At 33.9% G+C, this 6,890-nt stretch overlaps 1 long non-coding RNA gene across 1 annotated transcript; it reads left to right on the forward strand.

Annotated features, from left to right (window-relative positions):
* The first annotated feature begins 3,433 nt into the window (after nucleotides 1-3,433).
* Nucleotides 3,434-6,612, forward strand: LOC128662293 (uncharacterized). Its single transcript, XR_008402742.1, has 2 exons — nucleotides 3,434-3,469; nucleotides 5,956-6,612. It is a non-coding gene; the product is annotated as an uncharacterized LOC128662293 (long non-coding RNA).
* Nucleotides 6,613-6,890: the final 278 nt, after the last annotated feature.

Raw genomic sequence — 6,890 nt, forward strand, 5'->3', positions numbered from 1 at the left:
ACTATAAAAATTCTAGTGTAGACTGTCCTTTTAAGTGAGCTCAGAAGCATGCACGTGTCCTTAGCCATCAGGCAACTGTTTTTAAAAAATGCTTAAAATAATGTTATATATAGTTACAAACTGCTGCCATATACTGTCTGTAGCATTATATGGCAGCAATGTTTGTAAGTATGTATAACATTGCTATAAACATTGTTGCAAACACTGATACTTGATGGCTTAAGACATGTGCATGCTCCTGAGCTCACCTATGGTTATTATTTAACAAAGGATATAAAAGAAACTAAGCAAAACTGGTAATAGAAGTGAATTGGAAAGTTGTTTAAAATGCCATGCTCTATCCAATCCATATACGTTTAATTTTGACCTTACTGCCTCTTTAACTTGTACTGATACATTTTATTGGTATGTGGAAACAAGAAGAACTAGGGAATATAAGGTATTAAAGGGGAAAAAAAGTGCAAAAAGAAAATGATCTAAGGTATGATAGCCTTTTATTATTGCATTTTTAGCTTGCACTCTGTAAATGGTTTAAACACATAGTTAAAATCAGCTCTAGAGCAGCAATACACTACAATGAGCCAGCTGAAAACTTCTTGTGAGCCAATAACAAGAGGCATATATATGTGCAACCACAAGACATGTGAACAGACAACAATCTGTGTCAGACAAACATGTTTTTATTTACATACGTCCAAATCTGAATGTGCATCTAGTTGCCACTGATTACAAGCTATCTCCCAGTAGTGCATTGCTGCTCCTGAGAATACATAGGTATGATTTTCAGTAAAGGATAATACGAGAATGAAGTACATTTGATCATTTAAAGGGACAGTCTACTCCAGAATTGTTATTGTTTAAAAAGAAAGATAATCACTTTATTACCCATTCCCCAGTTTTGCATAACCAACACAGTTATATTAATGTACTTTTTACCTCAGTGTTTACCTTATATCTATGACTCTGCAGACTGCCCCGTTATTTTAATTCTTTTGACAGACTTGCACTTTAGCCAATCAGTGCTGACTCATTGGGAGTGAGCACAATTTTATCTATATGGCACACACAAACTAGCACTGTCTAGCTGTGAAAAACTGTCAAAATGCACTGAGATAAGAGGGGGCCTTCAAGTACTAAGAAATTAGCATATGAGCCTACCTAGGTTTAGCTTTCAACAAAGAATACCAAGGAACAAAGCAAATTTGATGATAAAAGTAATTTGAAAGTTATTTAAAATTGAATGCCCTATCTGAATCCTGAAAGTTTAATTTTGATTAGACTATCCCTTTAAGCAAATTGATTATACTCTTAAATAGACATTCCAGACAAATCTGCAATTAATTTAAATTTTTGAATACACTTGTATTAAGTATTCTGATAAAAAAAAAAGCTATCAACGTGTTCACTGAAAGCTTCTACTATGTATATGTATGTGAAACATATTTAGATATGCTCCATGCTGTTTGCTCAGAGAACCTTGTATTAAAGATACAAATAACTGTTAATTCACTGAGCAGACGCACTGTTTAAAATGCTGGTTTATGTAGAATATTTTAGATATGTTTTTGTGCACACGCACAACAAAGCTCTTAGTGATGACAGGGATAGCTTTTATTAGAAACATTTTTGCTACTAAAAGTATATTGGGAAAAACAACAACTTACATTTAAAACTGAATTGCACTGATGTACATTTCATTTTTGACTGGTATATCCCTTTAATATTAAATGCTACATCTGTACCATGGAAGTTTAATTCATATCTCTTTAAGATGAATATGTGGTGATGTCACAGGAAGAATAAGAATTACATAATAAACTAATGAGTTCCTCCTTTTTATTTATGTTTGAGTGTTGGTGGAAGATTAAAGGGACATTCCGGTCAAAATTTAAATGCACATAGATTTATTACATCTTTGAATAGAAACAAATTTGCAATATACATGTATTAGCAAAAATGCTTCTAGTAAAAGTTATCACTGTTTTAGTGTTAACATTTTTCTCCGCATGTGCACGTGAAGTATAAATAGATATTCTCACAGCACTGGCAATTTAAATACTGCAGTTGTTTAGATAGTCAGTGGGGCTTGTATCATGTCAGCAATTAACAAATTGAGTCATTACCAGATGTGAAAAACACCTTAGGCTCTCTGAGCAAGTGCTGTGTTTAAAATGCTGGTGCACGGTGCATACTTAAATACACATTTGAAACAGCTATAGCTTTTATTAGAAGCATTTTTGCTAATGCATGTATATTACAAAAATGATTCTATTCAAGACTACAATGAATCCATGTAAAGTAAATTTTTGGCTGGAATGTCCCTTTAATATTGAAATTAATTTTCTTTTCATTTGTAGCTCAGTGTTTTTGAAAATGAGATGATTCAAACGCATTTGAAATTGAAATATTTTTATAGTACATTAACCTATGACTTAACAATATTTTTTATTGATTCTTACTAAGATTTAAAAAAAAAATAAAAAAAAATCAAGAGTTGCAATTACATTTTTAACCAAAAATCATTAGATTAACATAAATAAATATATTGTACTTTTGAGGACTGATTTTTTTAAAATTTATTTTAACTGGAAAAGTTCTTGAAAATTAACTGCTGTAATAAAATGTTAGTGCAATTAAAGGGACAATGCAGTAAAAAAAATGATCTGCATTAGTTGCAGATTTTAGAGCTTTGTGTATCACACTATGAGAGATTTGCATAGTTTGATTTTTTAAAGTGTGATGACGGCTCTGGTATTTTTTGGCGGTAGCACTGAGTGCTAGTTTAAAAAGGGTCTTGTTTATTAATGGGATATTAAACACTTTGAGATGGTAGTATAAAATGATAAATTGTATATATAAAAAAACCTCTGCAATATACTTTCATTATTTATTTTGTCCCCTTTCCCTGTAATTCCATTCTGAAATTGTGAGCTTTTCTGTTCCTGTTAGAAATGGAAGTGCTGAACACAGTTATATTCTACACAGCCATTGGTTGCACACTCTAAAGACCTATTTATAACTGCCCCTAATTGGCCACAGCAGAGAAGGTAACCTAAGTTACAACATGGCAGCTCCCATTGTTTTATAGACACTTAAACTTTACACTTATTTTGTCAATATTTAAACGGCTAATGAAACATTAAAAAATACATCTACATGTTATTCTCATACTAATCTTTTCTTTGAATGCATCATTCTATCTAACATTTATTTAGTGTCCAATGTCCCTTTAAAAAGGTAGCGTATATGTGTAAGCGAGGGATCTCCCTGCTCATCTCCCCCTCCCTGCCTGATGTGCTTTCAGTTCTCACCTGCGCACACAACCCTAGCATAGAGAACTCTGTGTCCTGCATTCCTCTCTTGGGTTGGGTCTTATTATATAATATGTTTGCCAAACAGATAAGGATTCCTCATCCACTAACATAGGAGAGATATGGAACTACCTGGAGCCCATCACTTCCTGGCTCAGGTGAGACAAAAATTCCATGAGCAAATAATGATTCAGTTAGCGGGGTACAAACTGGTCACAGAAGACATACTTAAAGAGACATACACTACCTTGTAATTTTAAGCTTTTTCAGTAATAAATTAACATGCAAAGTGTGAAAACTATCCAAACAAATCAACCTTTTGTATGTTACAACTGTTTTTCAATGTCCAAACTCCCAATCACCACTTGCTGGATTTAGAGGAACCAATCAGGGTTGTTACTGGTGTAAACAATGATTATCATCAAAACTTGAATTGTTTTACAGGATCTTATATTATAGAGTCACTGCTGAGGTCACTATTAGAGACATATATTTAGTAGGAATGGGTTATGAAGCCTGCAGTGAACATTTCCGATTCTCAGACCTGGAAAACCCACAATTTTGTTGGGTCAATTACAGGGGACAAATTAAATAATATATTGGATGTATATATATAGTATTTATATTGCACTTCACATAATAAAAAATGTTATATTACTATCTCAAAATCTCTCATGAACCTTTAAGGCTCAGTTTACCAAAAAACATGTTTAAGATAGAGCCGTTTTGAATGACTTTTTAAACTAACTGGAAATGTATGTTTTAGCATAACACATCCTTAGGGACATTCTGCTCACTGGGTAAGGACATCTCAGTATGATTGATGGATAGGAATATGTCACTATCACCATGACAATTAAAAAAGTTGGTTTCTTTACAACAATAACAACAGGTTTTCCTTTAAATAATTAAATACAATTAAAAAGGACATTTACTTTTTGCTTAACTTGTAATTAACCAAACAGATGGTTGAAATACTGGACCATCCTCAGGTACCTTGCAATCTTATCTTGAAATCCTATGGCCTAGATTTTCAAGAGTAGTGCAACAAGCACTATGGATGTGTTTTTCTAATATACATTTACATGACCTTTATAATTACTCAATGTAGCACAATCTCTTGTTCTAGCACCTCTGCTGTTTCCTAAAGGGACATGAAACTCTAAAATGTCTACCAGAAATAATAGAAAGCGCTAGAATACCTAGGTAGGCTTAGGAGCAGCAATGCACTACTGGGAGCAAGCTGATTATTGGTTGCTGCTCATATATGCCTGTTATTGATTCACCCATTTGGCTCCATTTATTAAGTAGCAGATGCTACTTTTCCATTCCATTTCAGGTCCACCTGAAATGGAAGTTAAGAGCGCTGCTCCTTAACTTGTGGTGGCGAACTGAAATCATCCCGATCCGATTGGGATGATTGACGGTCCCTGCTACCGCCCAATTGGCCGGCAGTAAGCAGGGGGCGGCATTGCACAAACATTTCACTAGAATGCAAGGTTGAGCGGACATAATCCGCTACAGCGAATCATTTCTGCTCGACTGTTGTTAAATCTACCACAATGTGTTCAGCTAACTCCTAGTAGTGCAGTGCTGCTTTTTTTTTAGCAAAGGATATTAAGAGAATAAAGAAAATTTGATAATAGAAGTAAACTGGATTTTTTTTTTAAAATTGTAGGCAAATAATAAAATAACTTTAAATTCAGTTCCTTTCATTGTAATATTTTTGTAGCTTTTAGTGATTTCCCAATCTGTTGTCAATCATTTCTGCATCATTAATGTCTAGGTCAAATGCACATTACTACTCATTAGTCATATCCTATTACCAATGAAATATCTACTCAAGATACACATGAAAAACCAACATGATTATGCAATGATGTGAAGGGAAAACCAAACCCATTGATATTTTGCTTTTCAAAAAATGTTGGTTCAAATTCTAAAATCATTTTGCTTTTTGTTTTAAAACTATTCATGTGTCTCCAGAAATCCCATTGCTTGGTTTAAATAAAGCCCTATGGGGCCTATTTTTAAATTGTCTGTCCGACATGATCCGATCTGCGGATCATGTCCGACAAACATCGCTGAATGCGGACAGCATTACGCTCCCTGTATCATGTGACAGCCATTAGCGAATCCCGGACTGATAAATGTAAACAACTTATGCACATTCTCATTAGCAGTTGACTCAGAAAGTGTACATATAAAAAGTATTGGAATAAATTGATAATAGATAAATTGGGGAGTTTTGTTTATTTTAAAAAGTGTATGCTCTATCATGATATTTAAATCTTTGTCCCTTTAATGTAAATATTTGTAATAGTAAAATATTTGCATATCTGTTTTATAACGATAAAGTAGTCCTGCTCGATAGAATAAAAAGTATCTCAGAGACCTCATAAACACAAAAGAGAGACTGTCCGTTTTGGGGATTTTTAAGCTACACTATTGACAATCATGGGGAATCCATAAAGACCCTTTGTGAAGTATCTTGAGTTGCTGTCTTCTTGCTATTGTAAAGCTGATGAAGTTGTGTTCATTTTCTTTTTTTTTTTTCTTTTAGTTTTTCTCAAATTTGATTTTTTTCTTATCTTAGTTTGGATTGTTTTATTGAGGGAGTTTTGTTTCCGTTTTGTTACAAAAGAATTGCTAAAGACATGGGTGTTCATCAATCCACAGTAAAGACAAACTGTCTACAAGTGGAGAAAATGTAAGACTGTTGCTTCTCACTCCAAGAGCACGACAGGCAACCATGAAAGGTAGGAAAGAACCCAAGGGTAACAGCAAAAGACCTCCAGAAAACTCTACAAACTACAAAAGTCCTTTTTCAATTGTCCAATATCAGAAAAACACTGAACAGGAATAGTGTTCATGGAAGGACACATGAAGGAACTAAAGAAAGAAAAAAAATAGTGGCATATCTCAAGTTTTTGCAAAACAACACGGATGTTCCACAACACTTCTGGGAGAATGTGCTCTGTACAGATGAGACAAAAATAAAATTTTCTGGCAAAATGAAAACCTCATCCCATCGGTGAAGCTGATTGGAGGGAGCATCATGGTTTGGGTCTGCTTTGCTGTCCCAAGGCATGGAAGCCTTGCAATCATTGAGGGAACAATGAATTAAAAAGTTTATCAAGTTTATTTATCATTTTATATAGGAGAATGTCAGGGCAACAGCCAATGACCATTAGCTTAAAGGGACACTATAGTCAGAAAACAAATGACAATATTTGAAAAAAGAATGTGTTTTTGTAATATATATTACATTTTTTTGCATTTAAAATTGATAGTCAACTTGCTTGTGTTGTCATTTCTTCTTATGAACTGTATGATACTTTAGTATTGTTTCTTATCCACACAACTCACTATTTTCCTACACTCCCTAACCAGCTCTAGTACATGTATAGAGCCAACTATTCAGTTACCATGCACCACTGACTGTGGCAGTACTAATTAGCTGCTGTGCAGTGCACAGTATATTGTGTGCACTATAGATAGCATCAGTTTTCTGTCTGTCTTAAAGGGGCAGTATACCTACAAAATAATGTTATATAATTCTGCTCATAGTGCAGAATT

Source organism: Bombina bombina, chromosome 6, assembly GCF_027579735.1.
Source record: "Bombina bombina isolate aBomBom1 chromosome 6, aBomBom1.pri, whole genome shotgun sequence".
In the NCBI taxonomy this organism is placed as follows: Eukaryota; Metazoa; Chordata; class Amphibia; order Anura; family Bombinatoridae; genus Bombina; species Bombina bombina.